This window comes from Chrysochloris asiatica, unplaced genomic scaffold, assembly GCF_000296735.1.
Source record: "Chrysochloris asiatica unplaced genomic scaffold, ChrAsi1.0 scaffold00009, whole genome shotgun sequence".
In the NCBI taxonomy this organism is placed as follows: domain Eukaryota; kingdom Metazoa; phylum Chordata; class Mammalia; order Afrosoricida; family Chrysochloridae; genus Chrysochloris; species Chrysochloris asiatica.
In genome coordinates, this window is record NW_006408527.1 from 8946875 (window position 1) to 8970131 (window position 23257).

Sequence of the window (23257 nt, forward strand, 5' to 3'; positions counted from 1 at the left end):
CTTGGTCCTTGTTCCTGAATGGGTGAATGGGTGGAGTGGGTGAAGTAACCTTTCTACCCCTTGGTGGCCCAGTCCACTGACCCTGCCAAAGAATATCATATGAGACTAACTAGTAAAGGCTCCGTCTGCTACCCCAGCCACTCTGGGTGTAGCGCTGTAGAATCAGCACTGGACTGCAACCAGAGGGTCAGCAGTTCAAACCCACCAGCTGCTCCTCAGAAACCCTATACAGGGTCACTATGAGTCAGAACTGACTCTACGGCACTTAACAACAGCAAGCAGTAAAGGGTCAGTTTGCATATACTGTACATATGAAAGCTGTTTATGAGCTGCAACTGTGTAAATATAAGATCTAAGTATGTTTCCTTAAACATCTAGGCAAAGAAAATATGTGTTTGATTTAAAGGCTCAGAATTCCTTGACAAGCATTTTCCATGGTTGGAAGACACAGGTTGATGGATCCTCATGTGCACTCTGGACTCCAGGTATTGCAGGTGGGAAAAGCCCTCTGCTCTGTCTCATAGCTGGGCGAGGCTGTGCAGGGACTGTCTGTCCCAGGGAAAAGCAGTCTTAGCGGCAGACTCTCAGGAATTCACAGAAGCCTCTCTAGGAGAGCTCCCTTGGGTGTCCCTGCTCTGGGGCCCTCCTGACTTCCTCCTAGCCTGCTTCACCCTCAGGACTGCAGTGGACACTTTGGTCCTTCCCTGAGAGCAGATTTCCAACTTGCCCAGGTTTAAGAAGAGCGCATCTACCTGACTCCCAGACAATAACCTTCCTGTTAACTAATGCCATCACCTCTTATTGTTACACATTTTTGATATGAAATCGAAGTCTTACTTGCAAAATCAAGAGCAAAACAAAATCCTTCTTTGGGATAAGTAGGAGAAAGAGAGAAGCAAGTAAACAGGACCAAAAATGCCTTCCTGTCACCCATGTGTGCACTTAGCTGTGTCTACAGAAGAATGATGTGTTCAGCAAACCTTGATTGGGCTCTTGTCCCTGATTCATGGTTGCCCCATGTACAACAGGATGAAATGTTGGCGTGCTTTGCTGTGTATTTTGAATGCCTTCCAACATTGGAGTGCATCTTCTAGCACTATATCAGACAAGATTCTGTTGTGATCCAGAAGGTTTTCACTGGCTGATTTTCCAAAGTATATTGCCAGCCCTTTCTTCCTGATCTGTCTTAGTCTAGAAGCTCCACTGAAACCTGTGGCGACCCAGCTGATATTTGAAACATTAGTAGCATAGCTTCCAGTTTCATAGCAACACACAAACAACTACAGTGTGACAAACTGACAGGCGAGTGGTAGACTGAGCTACAATGTGTCAAGCAGTGTGATCGGTCTTGTAGAGGATGCTGAAATGAATCAGACATGAATCTTGCCCTAGGACCTTAGGATTTAGCAGAGGAATTCAGATATTTACATCATGACTCTATTTCAAGAGAAAAGGCATTGTTAATTGTAGAGCTGCTAAAGACCATGCTGTGCACAGAAAAGGAGTGAGCACCCATGCCTGGGAAGATCCAGGAGGGCTTCATGGAGTAAGTGGATTTCATCAGGCTTTGGAAGGAGAGGTAGGATTTGAACCATGGAGATGGCGTGGCAGCACAAACAGGCTCCAGAGTCGGGGTGAATTGTCAGTATGAGGTCATTGGAGCTCCTGCTACCCTAGAGAGTAAGAGCTAAGTAAAGATTGTTCCCCTGACACTTCAGGCCAACAGGGGCTCCACTGGTCTTACGCCCACCATTCACTGGCGACACTGTACGGCAGTACCACATTCATGCAACTGTGTACCGTGCGTTCTTGTGTTTGTCTGTGCAAAAATCCTGTAGGGGCCATGTTTAACATCCTCTGGCTTCATAAGGGGCAAGGAGAATTACACTCAAAACCAACCCTAGGCAGATTCCTTTGAAGCAGAGGTCAGGCATACCTCCACCCTACAACCTTCTTTATGCTTTTCTGACATCAGTCCTCCCTCTCCATATCACATCAGGGTTTGATAATCCATTGAAGTGGTCACACAGAACTCATAATATACTCATGATTATGGGGTTTACTAGGGAAATGAACAAGATAAAATTCAGCATCAGAAACAACTCAGGATGCAGCAATTTCCCAATCAGAAACGCCTCTTGTCTTTGGCTTCTCAGCCTAGTGATCCTTTGGCCTCTGCCCTGCTCAGGCAAGTGTTACAAAGCTCCTTTAGCCTGTCTGTAAGTGCCCAAAGGGTGCATTCTGCAAGCCAGACTCCTGCCCATAGGCACTCAGCTTTACTCAGTCTGTGGGCCTAGAAGCCCGAAGCTGCTCTGTCTCTCCATGCCACAGTCTTTGCTGTTCTCGGTAGGAATCTCACGCTCTGCTCATGCTTTTCTTTGTTGATGGCCCTGGGGTCATCTATTCCTGTTCTAAGATGGTTCCTTAAAAACCTAACAGATTGGCAAAAGTCACTAGTCCTAGAGTTAGAGTTCTGTACATCCTATTTACATGGTTCCACCCAATCTTTTGATGGAAATTAAGAAGATGTTTGAATAGAAAGCCATATGAAGGAAATTCAAGGTACCACAGACTACATCATGCCCTGTACCTGAATCAGATACCGCTACCATGCATTAGTTCACGTAAGAGTGGGCAGGCACAAAAGAAGGCCTTTCTGGGAGTTCTGTACATGTGTCAACCTGAAGAGATTCAGCTGACATTTTCAGGGAACAGAGAGAGGGCTCCGAGTATTTGTTCTCTCCCCAGAACCATGCACATTTAAAGCCTAGTGTGGCACTGTAGGATAAGCACTGGATGCTAACAATTACAAAGTCAGCTGTTCAAACCCACTAGCCATTCCCTGTACAAGGTTGCTGTAAGTCAGAACCAACTTGACGGCAGTGAACAACAATGGAAAAGGAAAACTGTTTGCACAGTGGTTAAACACTCAGCTGCTAACAAAAAATTCAGCAGTTCAAGTCCACCAGCATCTCCACAGGAGAAAGATGAGGCAGTCTGCTTCCGTAAAGATCACAGCCTTGGAAACCCTGTGGAGCAGTTCTCCTCTTTCCTGTAGGGTTGCTATGAGTCTGAATTGACTCCATAGGTTTTGGATTAAGGGGAGGGAATGGCCTGCCTGTAGGAGTTTCATCTTTGTTAGTGTTGAAGGGCTTTTTAGAAATATGCCCCTGCAGATGAACGGCATCTGGAAACCACTGGCCACCCTAGGCTGGTACATAAAACCAGCACCCTGGTGAAGCCATTCAATCTTCCCCCATGTGGCCAGCCGACTTCCCAACTGAGCACGCGCACCTAAGCTCTGCCAGCCAAAAACACAGATCAGGCGGCCACTTTATTGACCATATAAAACTCAGCGTGGGGGAGTACAGCTGAGCTGGGTTTGGGTTTTTACTTCCAGTAATTGCTTGTGCTGTTCCTGTCCTTGAACAGTTCTTGAATGTAAATAGCTCTCTCTGGGAGCAGACTCTCAGGGCAAGCAAGGGCAAATGCCCAGCCTCATTACAGGCAGACTCTCGGTGGGCCCAGGGGGATGAAGGGCCTGTGCTTCTCAATGCTGGGAGTTGGGGAGATTGGGGCAGACAGACATATCACTCCTGGGCTCGGGTCGAATGGGGGGCATTCTAGGGAAAGCTCTCACCCATCCTCTCGTGACCTTCTGAATCTGAATGTCCTTGTCCACACCTGCTTTGAGCACCTAGAGTTGAGCTGCCATAACAAAGCTCCACAAAATAAGGGGCTTACTATTCAAGAGATGTATGGCCTCACAGTTCTGGAAGCTAAAAGGTCTAATTCAGGGTGTTGGCAGGACCATGTTCCCATGTTCTCTCTGAAGGCTTAGAGGAAGAGGTTTCCTTGTCTCTTCCAGTTTTGGTAGCCCCAAGTGTCCCTTGTGTTGTATGAGCCTATCTCCAATCTCTGCCTGCATCTTCACATGGCTGTCTTCCCTCTGTGTCTATCTGTGTCCCTATGTGTGTGTTTGTGGATTTCTAAGGAGCAGCTAATGGGTTTGAACCACCGACCTTGAGGTTTAAACAGACCTTGCAGTCCAGCACATGATCTTGCAGCACCACATCAGGACTCCTAGGGACTCTAAGAGAGAATGGAACTGTCCCATAAGGTTTCCAAGGCTGTAAACTTTTTACAGAAGCAGGTTGCCACATCTTTCTCCCACAAAGCAGTTATTGAGTCTGAACCCTTGACCATTTGGTTAGCAGACCCATGGATTATGGTCCATCCTAAGGATTTGATAGCATCTGCAAAGACCCTATTTTCAAATAAGGTCACTCTCACAAGTACTGGGATTTAGTATTTCAGCACATCTTTTTCAGCCCATAATACCTATCCAGACACCTTCCAATACCCATCAGGCTTCACTGTGCATGGAAAGCTGACTTCAAGGGGGGCCTTCTTATACCAACCCTGCACACGTACCCACACCCACACAAACACCTGCTGTTTTCTTAGACATTACTTTTCAGAGAACAGGAACTCTACTTTTCCTCTCTACATCTAATCATCAACTTGTGTTCAGAACACGGTTCGAATATGAGATGATTCGGACAAGGCTGGAACCTGAGAGTCAGAGACCTCCCCACACAGGGGCTCGTCCACTGAGTGCTAATACATCCTGAGCCTCAGTTTTCTCATCTGCAGAATGAAAGTTCCAGCACCTAGCTGAGGTAGCGTGGTGAGAACACATGATGCCAGTACCAGGTCCCTTGAGTCAGTTCCCACTCATGGTGACTCCGTGTACATCAGAGTAGAACTGTGCTCCATGAGGTTTCCAATGACTTTTTGGAATTAGATTTTTTTGGACCTTTTTCTGAGGTGTCTCTAAATGGACAGAAACCTCCAACCTTTCAGTTATCAGCCAAGAATATGAACTGTTTGCACCAACCAGGGGCTCTTGCCAAATAAGAGGCCTGTGGTGCTTCTGCAGCATAATGCATTGGACCACAAGGTCATTTTGAACCACAAGATCAGTGGTTCAAACCCACCAGCTGCTCCTTGGAAACCCTATACAGGGTCACTATGAGTCAGAACTGAATGGATGGCACTTAACAACAGCTTGATAGGAGGTGTGGTCTGAGACTCAGCTCAGTCTTCTATTTCTAGGGGGCAGCCTGGAGGATGGCACTGCCCCTCTCAGGGCCTCAGTTTCCCTATCTGTGACACAGAGAAGTTGAACCACGTGATCTGTGAGATCCTTTCCAACCCTGATGATATATGTGGCTCAAATGAAATCATAAAGTATCAGTCAGTCAACTTCTGACTCACATTATTCCCAATAGTGACTAAAACAAAGATCATTTGTATTTGACTTTCAAATGTTCTGCTTACTGTGTGGTACACTTTACTCTCCACGCTGCACCTTGCTCCTGCGAATGTTAAAGTTTATGGCCATCCCCTGAGCCTGTGGATGATCGTGGACAGGAGTGAGCAGCAGCAAGCCCTCCAGGGCACATGCCCTAGTCAGGTAGTGTCCATGGCTGCCAGTGGCGATGTCTGGAGCCCTGGATGCTGACAGCACTTCCTCTCTCCTTGCTTGCCACAGAAGGCTTCTGAGAGAGAGGAGAGATTTCAGGATGAATGGAAGTAGCCACATTGAGGAGCAGAATGAATTGCCAAAAGGATGGGATCTGGCCCAGCTCTCTGAACCTGAATCTCAGTGCTACCACTTAACCTCTCCAAGTCTCAGTTTCATCCTCTGTAAAATGGGCTCATGACAGGGACTAGTTGAAGGTTATTGTATTAGTTAAATCAAACACACCATGCAGAGGGTTTATGGTACATCCACCGCTACTTAGCATTCCATGATGCTGATTATGATTGTTGTTGGGGGCACTGTTTAGGGGTGGCTTGGTGTCAAGGCAGACTGGCACTGGGAGAGATTCAGGAATAACTTGCAGGGGGGCTAGGAAGGAGGACTGGATGACCATAGAGGAAAATTGTGGCAGGGAGGAAGATCCTGACTCACAACTGCAGTGGGAACAAGGGAACAACATCAAAGGGGAGAGAAAACCATGAGACCTCAGAGTTGAAAGCCCAAAGCTAGTCTTCTGAGTATATTCCTTCTACTGTATTCTCAGACAGTGCTGTCAGATATTTTGTTGTTAAGTGCTATCGAGTCAGTTCCCACTCATAGCAACCCTGAATAGGTTTCTGAGGAGTAGCTGGTGGGTTTGAACTGCCAACCTTTCGGCTCAAACTGACCTGTTGTCCAGCGCATTATACCGCAGCACCATATTGAACAGCATCCAAACCCATTGTCACTGAGTTGATTCTGACTAACCTAGGGTGACCCTATGAACAGCTTCATAGAGTTTTCTTTATTGTAACCACGTTACCAAAGTCACTGCCATTTTGTTAATTCTGACTCACAGTGACTCTGTATAAGGTTTCCGTGGTGACAGTAAATCTTCACAGGAGCAGACAGCCTCATCTTTCTCCTGGGGAGCAGCTGTTGGTTTTGAACCGCTGAGCTTTTGGTTAGCAGGCCAGTGCTTACCCTATAGCACCACCAGGATGAGTCCATAGTTTATCACAAACCACTTGCTCCACCCAGGTGGTTTTAGCTTTTTGTTTCTTCTCCTTTTGTTTTGTTTTGTTTTTTTTTTGGAAAACTCTACAATAACTCTTTATTATTTGTGCAAATCATTAGCAGAGACCCATTCCAGGGAGCCTCTGGATAAGGCAGCCAGTCCCGTGGGTGCTACTGGGCAATCAGAAGATGAAGGGGTTCCCTCAACCTAGCCTGGGTCAACGAGAGCAGACAGATGTGATATTTAAGAGTGATGCTTACATTTTTAGGGGGGGAGGAGTGTCTCCTTGAGAATATATTAAAAGCTATGAAACTTGTCCCACCTGAAAAAAAAAAAAAAATTTCCCATGTGCCCCAACTTTTACACGCCCTTTCAGGAAGTTCACGAGTGAAACCATCAGTAAAGTGCTCTAATCCTCATGTTGTAACTCACCACTGTCTTCAGTGGAGAGCCCAGCAAGCCTTCGCTACCTTCTTCCTCCCTCTTCCCTACACAGCAGTCTGTTTTCGCCAGACTCCATGGAATAAGAGAGTTATGAGGAAATGTTTGTGTGGATTTACTTCACCCATCCCTCCATTCCTAGAGTGGGTGGCCCTTCCTCTTCAGTTCTAGTGGGCAGAGCAAACATTTTCCCCTCTTTGTTTCTCCTCATTGGATTAGATGGTAATCATATCTTCTAGGAGCTTTCAACTTTCCAGGGTACAGCCAAATCCAGCAGCCCTTCAGAATCTCTTCAGAGGCAACCACATTCTTCCACAATCATGTCTTTATGGTGGTCTAGAAGAACTCTGCCGTTTTCCACGTAGAGCATGCTCAGTGACTTGTTCTTCACGGGGACACAGCAGGTAGAAGGGACACGGTGGGGCTGATAATGTTTCAGCAGACTCTGGATGTACACGTGGTTAGTCGGATGGAACTCGTCCCCCCACAGGGTTGGGACACTCGCCCTCACAGCGATAGGCATTGTACTGCTTGGGGTAGATGATCCAGGAGCCCCATCCAATCTGGTTGAAGTCCACCTGGAACTTGACCTTCCGACAGAGTTGTCTTCTATCTGGCAAGTGGTTTCGCCGGTGCCGCCTGCCTCTCTCCCAGGACAGCTGTCCTTCCTGGGCCCGCCAGGAACTCTCAGCCTCCCATAGCAGCATGGAGCTGCCCAGCTGCCTCTGCTGGGAGAGGTTGGAATAGAGCATGAGTTGCACATCAGTGATGGGCGGTTTCGGGGGTCGCTGCCGACACTCTCCAGCCTGCCTGGCCATCTGCTCCTCCAGCTTCCTGGGGTGCTTCAGCCACTTAGAGAATGGCCTGGTCACCTCCAGGACCATGCTGCCCAAGGAGAAGGTGACTTGAGATGGAGTGACAGTGAACAGGTCCACCTTAAGACGCTCCTGGCAGCTGGCTAGGTCCTGCTTGGAGTCCAGCTTTGGTTGGTGGAAAATCTCAATGTCAAGTGGAGCCTCGGAGGAAAGGTCTGCAGGGCTGGAGAGTTGCAGCCGGATCTCAGCCAACGCCAGATCCTCTTCTTGGCTCAGGAAGGAGAAGTCAAAAGCGAAGGTCCATTTCTGCCCCTCCACTTCCACATCTTGCGCCTGCAGGCTGCGGATCATATTTGTCAGGAGCAGCGGGTCGCGGTAGAGCCTCAGCATATATGCGAGAGGGGACGGTGACGAGGGCTGCCCCAGCGTTCGCAGCGGCAGAGTGGCCACCATCTCGGTGTCCATCTGGAGCAGAACCCGGCAGGTGTGCAGGAGAAGCAACAGCAGGCGGTGGGCGTGCATGGTGGGCTGGTCTCCTTTTGTTTTTGCTAAGGGATTGTGGTCCAAAAGGTTCTGGTCTAGATCAGGTTCCCCAGGATCGTGTCTGTTTCATGTGGGACTAGAACTCAGTTCTCCAGCCCTGAGACCTCTCACTGCCTCTCTGATGAATGCTGCTTGGTTAGCCAAAGATCACACACCCCTGGAAGTTCATTTCCCCTGTCTAGCTCGAGACCTGCATGTGTGTCTGAGGTGAAGGTGGAAAGCGGCAGGGAAGCTGGTAATTCTTCTCTGACAGTTTTGTCAGCTGCTCAGGTGTTTGAGCGAGTGAGCCAGAGTCTGCAAGCTGCGGGAGGCTCAGATCTGAAAGCTTAGAAGAAATGATGGTGCCTTTTCCCTGGGAAGGCTGGCAGGCTTTGCCGATTTCAGGTTCTTTTCACTGGGCAGCCTTCACCTTCCCCCACTCCCAGCCTGGCAGGGAGGTGGCAGGAGAAGAGGGGCCATAACTCAACCTGTAGACTACCTGCAGTGTTCTCGGTGCAGCAAAAAGCCCCATCCGCAGAGTAGGTACCACTTCACCTTCCAGCTTCCCTTTCCCTCAATTCTGCCTTAGAGAACTCAGAGGACCCCCTTCCCCATTTACCTTCAGTCCAGGCCCCTGCTGATCAGGGAGGGAAAGAGAACATGAGCAACTTGGCCAAAAGAAGTCTACCAGATGAATCTTTTGCTGCTCTTGAGTGTGTAAAATGTGAATAGACTCTCTCCACATCTGTGAAGGAGTGAGAAGGTGGAATTGGATTTCAATAAAAGTGTCTCTGTGTGTGTTTGACTATTGGATGGCTAAATACACAACTTGCTACTTAGAGAATACGTGGACTTACAGACTTTATGAACCTTCAAGAAAGAAAATAGCATTGAGGGCAAGGGGAACCAAGGGCTTAGCTTCTCTCAGCCGGTGTCTCTTCATCTGTACAAAATAAGGATACTTGGCTCATGTACCTTGAAGGGTCCTTGTGATCCTAAATGAGAGTGTGTTTGCCAGCTTTCTGTGAACTATGAAACAGGGGTCAGAGGTCAGCTGTCATGTTGTTTATAACACTAGTCATCATGGCCACCTGCGCTGAGTGCTTTGAAGGCCACTGGCCACAGGAGAGAGGACTGGACCACATGTCCCCTTGTGGCCCCTCAGGCTCTAGCATCACCCTCCAGCTCCTTCACCTTTATCAGAGGAGCTGCCAACTTCTGGGAAACAAAAGAGCAGAGGTGGGAATGTGTCTGGAGGAAAGGCGGTCTCGAGTCTGCAATGCCTGGAGACTGTCATTAGAATGAGTGTCATAACCCGGACATTGAAAAGGTCAGGAAGGCAAGGGCACTCCCTCTATTGAGACATCAGCGCATTGTGCTGCCCCTCGGCCCCTCCGCCCCCTTCAGATTGCTCATCAGGCCCGGAAGGGCATGTGCCATTGAGACATGATCTCAGGTGACACCAGAGGTTTCCCCCACCCTGTACCCCAGAGTTTTCATTATAGTGTCTGCCCTGACCTAAGGCACCTCTCCCTGAGGGGCGCTGCTTCCTTAAGCAGACAGCTAGGCATCTCTGAAAACCAGTCAAGAAAGTGATGCGTCCCATTGCTCTTGGGTTGTCAGATGACTGGCAGACTGCTCCCTGCACTAGACCCTGGAACACGCTCTTTGTACCACTGACCACTCCTGCCTGGCACCTGGATGCCAGCTATTAGTTTTAGCTGCTGGCCTATGCCCTCATGCTTACACAGCCTAATGAGAAAGGAATATTTGCACAAGCCCAAGAGTGCAAGTATAGCCTAAGAATGAACTACTGGGCTTCAAATTCAGGTGTTTACTGAGCCCGTGCCATGTGGCCTGCACATTGCTTCTTGGCCCTGCAACAGACACAGAAATATGAGAGCTGCTCTCTGTCCTCAGAGATCTAATGGGAGAATTAGGAAGATGGTATTTAACTTGTTTTTGTACAGCATCAGTGATGATGAAACGCATGGTTGTTAAGTGCCGTCGCGTAGGTTCTGACTCATAGTGACCCTGTATAGGGTTTCTGAGGAGCGGCTGATGAACTTGAACTGCTGACCTCATGGTTAAAACCAACCTTTCTGTCCAGTAAGTACCATTTAACCAGTTGCCATGCCAACCTCATGTGTGTCAGAGTAGAATTGGCTGAGTTTTGAGAGGTAGATCTCCAAGCCTTTGTTTCAAACCCATTGCCATCAAATTGATTCCAACTCAGAGACCCTATATAGGGTTTCCAAGACTGTACATCTTTATGGGAGCAAAAAACCTCATCTTTCTCCCATAGAGTAGCTGGTGCAGTTAGCAGTCCCATGCCTAACCCACAGAACCACCAGGGCTCTGAACTGCCAATCTTTTGGTTAGCAGACAAGCATGATAATGTTTGTAGGGACTCTGTGGTAGTAATAAATGCTACCTGTAATGCTAGAAAAGGAGTCCTGGTGATGCAGTGGGTTGAGTGTTGAGCTGTTAACTGCAAGGTTCAAACCCACCAGTAGCTCTGTAGGAGGAAGATGATGCATTTACTCTTATAAAGATTCACAGTCTTAAAAATCCTATGGAGTAGTTTTAGGGTGTCCTCTGGTAGCACAGTAGTTACAAATCGGGTTGCTAACCTCAAGGTCATTACCAGCCATTCCATGGGAGAAAGATGAGGCTTTCTGCTCCCAAAAGATTTATAGCCTCGGAAACCCTATGCAGGGTCACTGTGAATCAGAACCGACTCCATGGCACACCGCTACCACCAGAAGGTTGCTACCAAATCAAGTTGATGGGCAGGAAGTTATTTTGTTTTGTTGTGTTTAAATTATTCTAGAAAAGGCACCACATTGTGGCAATATTGAACTCCAGGCACAGTCTTTGGCAAAGTCAGCCAGCTGGCTTCAGACCCCACCTGGAAACTCAAACACATGTGGTCAGAGGGGCCCAGGGGAGAGCATGAGGCTGGCTTGGACATCCCAAGCAGAGAATGTGGCAGGAGCTTGGGAATGCTGCCTGTGGACAGTGAGGGATCTCTGCTCCCTTCCCCAAGGAGACCAGTGCCTAGTTCCCTCCTCCCTACCCTTGGAGCCCCTCCTTTGTTGTTCCCCAGAGCCCAAGGAAAGAGTCTATTGTAACCATTGCCTACAGAAAGCTGTGTCTTGTGGGCAACATCTTCAGTGGCTTGTCTTCTTTGCTCACCATAATTGGTTGATTTTCAAGAGGACAGGAAGAGGGCCTTTTAGGTCTTCTAACAGGTCGTCTCATAGCTGCGGCCCTCAGCTCCATGCCCCTGGTATTACAGTCAACCCCATCTTGGGAGCCGCCACTGAAGAGCACTCAGTCCTGGCAGGAAGAGATCAGAAGCTTGGCTTTGTGGGTTCAGACCTGGGTTCACATCATAGCCCTACCAATTACCAGCCAAGTAGCCTCTCTGAGCTTCAGAGTACACAACTATATGGCAAACAACAGCTGCAGCCCAGACTCCCATGGGCTTTTTTATTTTTTTACAGTCCAGGAAGAAATTATGTGTAGACTGTGGTCCAGTTATGAAATGGTTTTGAAATGTCACTGAAAATTAGGGATGGGCAGCACACAGGTGCTTGGTAGTCTGGCCAGAGGTGGACAGTGAAGTTCTACAGCCTCCTTTTGCCACCAGGGCTCTGTGAGATGGGAAGGACAATTGGTCCAGATCTTAGCTGCTCTTCAACTTCTGGGCCAATGAAAATGCTAAGGGTTGCTCCTAGATTGACAACTTCATCAGAGAAATACAGAGAAACTTGAAGGTCTGACGTGGCCGCCCATCAAGCCAGCCTTCATATTCTGGATTGGATCAGAACTAAAGGCTGCTGTTGATGTATCGAGAGATGGAGATGATGTGATTCATAAACTATTTGTGCACCATTTGTCTACAGTTATAGTAAGCAAAAGTAAATAAATAAAAGACTAAAGGAAATGGAATTGATACAGCCACTTTATGTTCACCACCAAACCCCACTGCCATCAAGTCAATTCCGACCCATAGCAACCCTGTGTAAGTTTCCTGAGACAGTAAGTCTTTACGGGAGAAGACAGCTTCATCATTCGCCTGAGCAGTTGCTGGTGGCTTGAGTTGATGACCTTGCAGCTAGCAGTCTAGTACTTATCCTACATTCTCACCAGGACTCTTGTATATGCACCTCAAGCCCCTGAATTTTGCATCAGTGGCTCCCTGAGAATGAAAAGGCCACTTTTTCCAATGCACTGATGTGGGTTACTCTAGAGGGAAGAGGCTTGCCTGCTTTGGGTTGTGACTGAAGTGGGCAAGAAGAGGGTCCTTAGGAAAAAGATTGTTCTTGACAGAATACATGCCCAGGCCCCCTCGGCTGGTCCCTGAGTCTAGAACCAGATCAGCAGGCCCCTCACAAGCCCCGCTGGCTCCCTCCCTGTGACATTGAGTGACAGCAGCATGAATGTATAGGCAGCCTTGGTCGGTCTGGGAATTTTGCATGAATGTGCAACTTGGGAGGCAAATTACTACATTTGCTGCCTTGGAATGAGGATTCCTAGAGCGTGCCATCTGGGATTGAAGTAAACACATCCCATGCCCGCATTTGACCAGAGGACCCTGCAAGGTAACAAGCCAGGCAGAAAAGTATTGCTGAGCTCTGAGCTGAATTCTCAGTGGCCCAGGCCTGGAACTCTGTCTTCTTCTTGTTGCTAAGTGCTGTCAAGTCAGTTCCTACTCATAGCAAACCTGTATAGGGTTTCTGAGGAGCAGCTGGTGAGTTTGAACTGCCGACCTTGTGATCCAGTGCTGCCCTCAGTGTAAACCAAAAACAAAACGAACTCACTGCCATCAAGCCAATGCTGGCTCACAGTGGCCCCATAGGACAGAGTAGAACTGCTCCATGGGGTTTCTGGAACTATAAATCTATATAAGTCTAAAGCTCAGGCTGCCTCATTTTTATCCCATGGAGTGGCTGGTGGGTTTGAACTGCTAACCTAGAGGTTACCAGCTCAATGCTTAACCCACTGAACCACCAGGGCTCCTCGTGTGCTGTTTTTCAGTGATGTCAAATTGGTTTCAACTGAAAACGACCCTGGGTAGGGTTTCCGAGGAGCAGCTATTGAATTTGAACTGCCATCCTTACAGTTCAAATTGACCTTGTGGTCCAGTGCTGTATCCTGCAGTGCCACTGGGTAATCAACATTGATCAGAGTTTGCCTTAAGGGAGTTCGGTGCTCATCCCCAGCACAATCTCAAAGCTTGGTGCAACTAGGTCTTTTGGCCACAGGTTTCTTGTGTTCATCAAGGAGGTCCTCTTAGCCCCTAGTGGTTCAGCTCTCTTCAGGGCCCTGGAGAACTTCTCTGAGCAGCTTCCTAATCCAAGAAGCATGAGCTTCTCCCCCTCCCACAGGCCCTTTAGCTCTAGAATCTGCTGGGATCCCAGCTTCAGGGGCAGAGCTTGACTGTCAGCGAGCTGATTTGGACTTCTGCTCGAGGTCTGCCTGATGATTGACTGAGTAAAATCATCTGCAAAGGACTTAACCTCCATCTTTGAAGGAGGGATAATAATTGTTCCAACTTCAGGGGTTTGTGGTTGAGTTTTGGGCCCTCACTTAGCAAACAGCTGTTAATTATTCTGGTTCACCAAATGTTGTTATTGTTAACAACAACAACGTGGAGTTGGTTCCGACTCATAGTGAACCCTGCACAGTGTTTACGAGGCTGTAAATCTTTCTTTACGGGAGCAGAACGCCTCATCTTTCTCCCGCGGAACAGCTGGTAGTTTCGAACTGCCGACCTTGAGGTAGCCGCCCCATTCATAAAGACTTGGGTCAAATTCTGCCACCTCCTCCCTGCACAGTCATCTGTGTGGACAGATCTCAGAAAATTCAAGGAGCAACAGATCTTCTGAAGGAGGAGGTGAGACTGAGCAGAGAGGAGGAAGGGATGGGACCACCAATCCTGTACCCAGAGCACCCAAGGAAGTTCAGGGTCTTAACTGTAGTTCTTTCAGGCTCCACAGGGAAGCTCAGTGCAGATGAATGGCAGGTGGTAGAGGTGACATCAGCCAGTACCCCTGGCCCCACCCTCTAGGCAGACCGGGGTGAATAAAACAAGGGCTGGATGGGAGTTCAAGTACTTTTCTTTCTTATGCTGCTGGCTCCTTTGAAAGGATGCTGTCTGCTCCTGCTATGGTTCAGCATAAACATTCCTTCTCCCAGCCTCCCTCATCTGTCAGGGTCCAGGCAGGAAAACAGAAACAGAAGCTACACTGATTCGTTATGTTTATGTTTTAGAGAGGATATCAATCAGAGAATTGGTGTTGAAATCTGGAAGAGTGAAACAAGGAGATGCGAGGAAGCCCAGGGGTTGATCATTATGAGCAGCAATGACCTTTCCCAGGGATGGCAGCTGAGGAATGGAAGTGGTGTAACCAAAACGTAGTAGGTTGGAGGCATAGTGTGGGTTAATGGGTCAAACTCAGCAGCCACTCTGAGAGATAAACACGTGGCCGTCTGCTTCCATAAAGATTTACAGCTGTGGAAACCCAATGGAAGGTTCTACTCTGTCCTCATAGGGTTGCTATGAGATGGAATCAGGTCAATGACAGTGAGTTTAGGCTTTTAGGAAGTTGAAGGAGGGGCCCTGGTTCTGGGAGATGTTCTCCCTGCAGCTGGTGTTCAGATTTCCGACATGGGGAGGTGGGATGTTGCATGTCTGGTGCCCAGTCCTCTGAGGCAGAGGCACCTTGTAGTTTGTTCCCAGACCTCTGGGAAGGGACTGGGCCTGTCAGGTGCTCAGGAGGAAGAGGAGAGCCATGGAACTGTACTCTGAACTGGCACCTCAGAAGAAAAGCCCAGTAAAGCTCTACACACAGGGCCAAATAAGCTGGAGGGTGGGGCTGGAGCTACCCATTGCTACTGGATTCCCTGCTCCTCTCTTCCCACCTTTCAGTCTCCTGCCCGGCCTGCCATTGGTAGAACCTCACAGGAAGCCAAGTGGCAAGGTAGTCTGTGAAACATAGCTGGCTCAGCCCCAACGTCTTCAAGCAGAATGCAGAGGGACTTGGAGCTGAGAAGTGAATGATATTCATGTATAGCTGCTGGAGCTCATTTTCTCATTCCACCTTCCTGACACCCTTTTGTAGACTTTAGTCAGGAACAGGATCCCCACATTATCAAAGACAAAAAACTAAAGACCAGAAAAATTCATGCCCTGAATGTCTATCAGCCAGTCACTGATGCCTCCACTGGGTCAGGCGCTGTGCTAGCTTTGGGACCACAGTATTTAAAAAACGACAGAATTAATCCCAGCAAGGAAGTTTGCATTTTAATAAATGGTTGGCGGTGGGGGGATGAGAATGAGATCATTTAAAAAGAAAAACACATTTATATTGGTAAATAAACTGATAATTTCAGGTACACCGAAATCAAATGCAGAGCCCTCCGTGGTGCTGCTAACCACAAGGTTGAAACCCACCAGCCGCTCCACGGGAGAAAGATGAGATTGTCTGTTTCCATAAAGATTTACAGTCTTAGAAACTCTAAGGAGCAGCTTTACTCTGTCCTATAGGACTGCCCCTTAGGGTTTCTAACTCTGTAAATCTTTATGGAAACAAACAATCTCATCTTTCTCCTGTGGAGCGGCTGGTGGGTTTCATCCTTGTGGTTAGCAGCACCACGAGGCTCTGCGTTTGATCCTGGTGTGGTGCTGTGGGTTAATGCTTCAGACTGCAAAGCCTCTGAACTGCAACGTCGGTGGTTCAAGCTCACCAGCTGCTCCTTGGAAACCCTAAACAGGGTCGCTATGGGTCGGAATCGACTCGACGGCACTTCACAACAACATAGGATTACTGTGAGTCAGAATGGACTGAAGAGCAGTGGAATTTTGGGATTTAGAAATCAAATGTGGAACTCATTGCAAGCACTTTGGTGCTAATGGGAGATTAGAAATGGTCCAGGTCCCAGGAGACATAAAAATCAGCGATTAAATTCTAAGAATTTAGTCCTTCCTAGTCCCCACCACATCTGTGACCTGGAAGCAGTGTTTCATTTAATGGACGAGTTCTCATTGAAGCAAGATCTTCAGAGCAGCAGTCAGTGGTGTCTGGAAGACTTACCCTCATGATTAAACCAGACAAGGGAAGAGTGTTAACTACTTAGTTCTACATAACAAAAAGCACAAGTGTGTGACTTTATTGTCTCGTAGTTTTAAAGGTTAGGAGTCCAACTTTGGGGCACTGTCAGGGGTAGGCATTCTCTTTCTCTGTGTGTGTATGGGGGCTCATGAGGACAGTCCTTGTCCCTTTATGCTTCTGTAGCCCCAAGTGTTTCTTGATGTTTCTTGGCTGTTTGTAGATGGTTCCCCAGTCTCTTCCCCCTGAATGTATCTGTGTTGATTCCGCACATTTTCTAAGACACCACTCAGAAAGACCTTCCTGCTCTGGTATGGCCTCACCAACATAACAGAAGAAAAGCGGTATTATCAGATAGGGTCACATTCATAGGCACAGGGGGACACATCTATTATTGGGGGACACAATTTAATCCATGTTATTGTTGTTAAGTGTGGCGCTATGGATTGGCACTGGACAGCAAACCACAAGGTCAGTAGTTCAAACCCACCAGCTGCTCCTCAGAAACTCTATACAAGGTTGCTATGAGTCAGAAGTGACTCGACAGCACTTAACAACAACAACAAATTTTGTTGTAAAGTGCCGTTGAGGTGGTTCCAACTCTTAGCAACCCAGTTATAGGGTTTCTGAGGAGTGGCTGGTAAGTTTTAACCACCAACCTTGTGGTTCAAACCGACCTTGTGGTCCAGTGCTTATCCTACAGCGACACACCAACACTAATCCATGAATAGTGGGACCAAGCCACTGCTTGGCGGTGATGGTGGTGGTGGTGGTGATGTGCCGTGGAGTCGGTTCCGACTCATAGCGACCCTGTACAGGGTTTCCGAGGCTGTAAATCTTTACAGGAGCAGAACGCCTCATCTCTCTCCTGCGGAACAGCTGGTAGTTTGGAACTGCTGAGCTTGAGGTTAGCAGCCCCACTTGTAACCACTAACTACCAGAGCTCTTTAAGCCTGCTTAGGAAATGTTAAGACAGTGGCAGCATGGCCTGGCTGAGAAGTGAGCTGGACCATGCTGGGCTACATGAGTGTCGTGTCAGGATACTAGGTCTGACCTGTTTCCAAACTCAAAGAAGCTAACACTGTGAGGGCCCCAGGCCTCCCTCCTGTTCCTATTCCTTCCTGCTTGGTCATCTGAACAATGCTACCATTTCCCAGCTCAGATAGGGCCAGGAAAGCTCTGGGGCCATCACTCCTGTGTCTCATTGACTCTAATCACAGCCTCCCTCCCTTCAGCTGCTTCCCTACCCCATCACAATCAGTCCTCGTGACTTCGCTATCCAATAGAAAGGCTTATCTGGACCCTGAGGCCAAAGCTCAGAGCCGTGCCTTCCTGACTGAGAGGTTACCTGGATGGAACTGAGATGCGGCAGGTACAGTACTTTGTCTTGCCTCCATGCCACAGAGAAGCAGGGCAGTCATGAGTGTCCCCAGCTTCTAGATAAGCCAAGTCATTCATGAAGTTATAGCTGGGCTGTGACTGAACTAGTTTCTCTGGCACTAGGTACGACACTGAGGCAAGATGCTATGCTCAAATGAAAGGCAGATTCCAGCCTCTCTATGCCTGTGGTGTTTGCAGAGGGCCCCTCATTCCTATGGAAACCCTGCAGGTAGTCCCCACTCTCTGGTGGCAGGACTCTGCAACTGGGATGTGGTGAAGAAGGGAGGGGGAATGGGGGCGAGGCCCCTCTCCAAGACAGTACAGAATGGGCCGAGACTAGAGACCCCAGCACATGTGCACCTAATATTCCACAGACAAGGAAATTAAACTTCCAAAAGGAAGCATGAGGGCACCCCACTAGCAAGTGGCAAAACTCAGGTAGCATCTTTAATGAGTCTCCTTTATCATGAATCAGAGTCTATCACTTCCGGAGCAGCCACACCGGCCCAGACATAATCAGTTGGCCCCTTGCCTTTGAATGACCTTGCAAGGAAAATAGATACCTCCCAGCTGAGCTCTTTCCCACCCTTCTTAATGAGTGAAGTTAGCTTGACTGGTTCTCCAGGTGCAGCCCCACACTTCATTCAGGGCTGCTTTACTGACAGCTCAGAGAGGACGCAAGTACTTGGATGTACTTCAGAAAAAAATTGGCCCTCACACCAAGATTCTTCCAAACACCTCTCACCTCTATCTGCTCCTTGATGCAAGGTATTTCCCTACACGAAGGTGTGATGATACCTCTGTAGTTTAAATGTGAGGGGATCATAGTGAGTACTTCATCAGACAATGCAGTGCTAGCAAGTGTGCGAAGCAGCCGAGTGATCACGCCCTGATGAAGGGGTAAGAGGGAACCCCTCACCCTAGGAGTCAGCAGGTCAGTTCTAGCTTTGGCACCACCAGTGTTATAAACCTCTGTGACCTTGAGTACTTGCTGGGTAGCTCTGAGATTCAGCCTCCTAATATGAAAAATGCAGAGTTTAACAGTGAGACAGAAAATTGTTCGTTGGGAGGGTTAAATACTGGAACAACCCAAGCACTGAAATTGATATGCTCATCATTTTTCAAAAGGGCACAATTGCACCAATCAAAAAGTTATTTACTCCAGTGCTCTGTGCCTGGGGCTGGTGCAGTCTGCTACTGAAATGACAAATGTCACAGCAGTCTCATCACCTGCTGCAGACAGAGGGGGTCAGGTCATGAAGGATAATCACAATTTCCAGTCATTTACAAGTTGCCCAAGTTCTCGGTTATTCCCGTGTTTTGGTATAAGACAACTATTTGCAAGAATTGATTTACAGTTATTCATGCATATGTTGTTCATCACAGTCTTTAACTTGGAGAAATTAGGAAGATGCATCTGAGCAGATGATGTTGGGAATGGATCTATTTTTCTTAACTGCAGAGGTATCAGTCCTGAGGTCCCAGGCATACCTGGCTGATTGATTTCTTCTTGTCCACCCCACAGAGTTGTTATGAGGGGTGAACAACTACTGAGCTCAAGATCTAGTTTGTCACAGAGTGCGTGGTTGGTGTGAGCTAACAGTGATTTGGGTTTAGGTGCCAGATGAGGATGGAAGGAGGAACACTGCAGGATGATTTAGCTCTAAGCGGTAGTGAGACGCAGACATTTCCGTGTGTGCCGGGGCCTCTCACCTCCCTTCCTCTCTGGGCCTTCCTTTGCTTCTGTCTCTACAACAGGCTCTTTCCTTTGTTTTCTGATTTTCCTCCATCTCAGGCAGAAAGACAAAAGGAAGCTTCAGATGACATTTGACTAAGTTTGCTAGTATTGCTGTAACAGAAATGCCATAAATGGGTGATTTAAAGTGACAGAAATGTATTTTCTCACAGTTCTGGAGCCTAGAAGTCCAAAACAGGGTGTCTGTTGTATCAGTGCCTTCCTTGCACGAAGTCTCAGAGTTCCTTGGCCATCCTAACATGGCACCTGTCTTCCTCCGTGTGTGTGTGTGTGTGTGTGTGTGTGTGCATGTGCGTGTGTGTGTGTGTGTGAGACCCTGTATAGGGTTCCTGAGGAGCAGCTGGTGAATTTGATCTGCTGACCTTGCAGTTCAAACTGACCTTTCAGTCCATTGCATTAGCCCACAGCACCACATCAGGACTCCTTTATTTTTGATAGACAATGTCTAAGTTGCCTGTCCCTATCAACCCAGTGTACTGAGGAAGCAAGCTTGATCCTTTATATGAAGAATCCTTCCCTTTAGGTTGGGATTTTGGGCAACTACACCCATAAACAAGGAGTCCTGGTATGGCACTGTAGGTTAATGCACTAGATTGCAAAGTTGGTTTGAACTGTAAGGTTGATGGTTCAAACTCACCAGCCACTCCTTGGAAACCCTGCACAGGGTTGCTAGGGGTCAAAACTGACTCAGTGGTACTTAATAACAATAACAGCAACAACCTCCATAAGCAAAGGTCTAGTTTGCCAAACTAGCAATCTCCACTTGCACTTACCTTCATCTGGTTGAGTTCTAGTCAGTAGCTAGATCCAAGCTAGATCCCATGGTACTATCTGCAAGTTTTGGAGTCCTCACCTGCCTCCCCCCACTTCAGACTAGCTAGCTGCTTCACTCTCAAGTGTAGCCCACAGTGGGTTGGTCAGTGCCCGTGGACTTGGGAATTCACATGTGTCCCTGAACTTCAAACCAGCCAGCCCTTCCTCTTCTCTCTCTCTCTCATCTCAAGGTCAACAGGTATTTCTGGGACATGGCCAGACTCAGCCAATGTCTTAATTGCTGTATTTCTCCCACTTGGTCACTCACAAGTAGACCAGGGTGGTCACTAGCAAGCATACTAGACTGCTTGTGTGTTCCCTTTGAGTTTCAGTATTAGAAGGGGTTTACCCTCACGGGCTGACTTTTCTTGCCTTGCTGGCTCTAAAACAAACATCTTGCTTGCTATTCTAACAGCCACTCTGCTTTCCCCCCCTCCCGCCCCATCTGCTGGTCTTTCTTTCAAGAAGTATATAGCCATTCCAGATTGGTCTGCATGCCTTTTCAAGTGGGATTGTCCCACCTCAGAAGGAAGATTCTGGATGGGGCTCAGGATTCCACCTAAGACCCCTTAGTCCACAAAAGTTTAACCAAGAAGCTTATTTCCCTGTGCAAGTTCTAATTCCCCTTTTAGTAATTCCAATCAGTTATAGGCTGAAGACGGGCTTACAAGCTTTCAGTAATTACATTTCCGAATATTCCTTTCTATGCCACTTAAATGTCTATTTTACAATAGTAGGCAAGAAAAATCAATATCCAAAAGACAGTCAAGCACTGTAACATTATTTCCCCTCCTTTATCTATTCCAACTATGTCTTGATCCCTGTTATCACAGAGCTCTGTTATTCCAAGGTAGTGTCTACATCACTTTTTACCTCTATTCCATTTAGCCCATTCATACCTCTCTAAATATTCCCCTATCTTCATTGTTCATCTACCTCCTTCCCCTTCTTGTGTATTGCCCTCCCCTTCCTTGTATATTGTCCTCTCCACAACATTAATTATCATGCATCTACCCCCTAACCTGTGAATTACTGTCCTCTCCCTCCCACTCCTGGTAATCTTCAAAGAATTTTTCTTTTAGTACAGAAATGTTTTCTTAAGCTTTTACAATAATGGTCTTATCCAATATTTGTCCTTTTATGATTAATTTCACTCAGCATAATATCCTCAAGTCTAATCCATGTTATGAGATGTTGTGCAGCTTCATGGCTATTCTTCAAGGTAACATAGTATTCCATTTTGTGTAGGTACTAATGTTTGTTTAGCTATTCTTCCATTGATGGACACTTAGGGTGTCTCCATCTTTTTGCTGTTGTGAATAGAGCTGCAATGAACATTGGTATGCATGTATCTACTTGTGTTCTGGCTCACATCTTGTGGATATATAACAAATAAAGGCACTGCTGCATTATATTTCCAAATTTTTGAGCAAGCACCATATGATTTTTCAGAGTGGTTGAACCATTTGACAGTCCCACCAGTAATTTAGGAGGGTCCCAGTCTCCCCATTCCCTAACCAGCATTTGTTGTACTCTGCGTTTTTTCAACTTCACTGTTAATGCTGGTATGAGATGATATCTCATTGTTGTTTTGATTTGCATCTCTCTAATGGCTAATTAGAGAGGTTGTTAATGTCTCATTAACAACCTGTGATATGCAGATGATACAACCTTGCTTGCTGAGAGTGAAGAGGATTTAAAATACTTACTGATGAAGATCAAAGACCACAGCCTTCACTATAGATTACTTGTAAAGAAAACAAAAATCCTCACCACTGGACCAATAAACAACATTCTTATCAACAGAGAAAAGATTGAAGTTGTCAAAGACTTCATTTTTCTTGGATCAACCATCAACACTTCATGGAAGCAGCAGTCAAGAGATCAAACAATGTATTGCATTAGGCAAGTCTGCTGCACAAAACTCTTTTAAAGTGTTGAAGAGCAAAGATGTCAGCTTGAGGACTAAGGTGTGCCTGACCCAAGCCATGGTATTTTCAATAAATTCATGCATGAGAAAGTTGGACAGTGAATAAGGAAGATCATAGGAGAATTGGTGTATTTCAGTTATGGTGTTGGAGGAGAGTTTTGGACTGCCAAAAGAACAACATATTTGTGTTGGAGGAAGTGAAGCCAGGATGGCCAGATTTCGTCTCTCATGCTTCGGACATATTGTCAGGAGGGACCAGTCACTGAAGAGGGATATCATGTTTGGTATAGTGAAGGATCAGAGAAAAAAAGGAAGACCGTGAGTGAGCTGGATTGGCCAAGTGGCAGCATCAATGGGTTCAAGTGTGGCAAAAATTGTGAGGTTAGCTCAGGACCAGGCAGTGTTTCATTCTGTTGTGCATAGGGTTGCTATGAAATGGTACCAACTCGATGGCATCTAACAACAATGGCTAATGGTTTTGAACATTTCTTCATGTGCCTGGATGTCTTCCTTGGTGAAGTGTTTGTTCATGTCCTGTGCCCATTTTTTAATTGTTATTTGTCTTTTTATTGTAGAGGTATTTCAATTTCCTGTAAATTTTAGAGATCAGTCCCTTTACTGACACGTCATTGCAAAACATTTTTTCCTAGTCGTCTCCCCTTTTACTCTTCTGGTGAAATTTTTTGATACACATAGGTGTCTAATATTTAGTATGTCCTAGTCATCTATTTTGTCCTCTATTGTCTGTGTGTTTTTTGCAATGTTTGATAGTGTATTTATGTCATATGTCAGCGTTCTTAAGTTTGTCCCTATTTTTTATTGATGATCTTTATGGTTCCAGGATTTACATTTATGTCTTTAATCCATGTTGTTAGTTTTTGTATATAATGTGAGATATGGATCTTGTTTCATTCTTTTGCAAATTGATTTCCAGT

The 23257-nt window shown here is 47.0% G+C and overlaps 1 protein-coding gene and 1 pseudogene across 2 annotated transcripts in view; one reads left to right on the forward strand and one right to left on the reverse strand.

Moving 5' to 3' along the window:
• Positions 1–23257, forward strand: part of KCNH1 (potassium voltage-gated channel, subfamily H (eag-related), member 1) — a 676883-nt gene that overhangs the window by 583984 nt on the left and 69642 nt on the right. The gene's annotated exons all lie outside the window — the stretch shown is intronic.
• Positions 7279–8323, reverse strand: LOC102823392 (annotated as a pseudogene).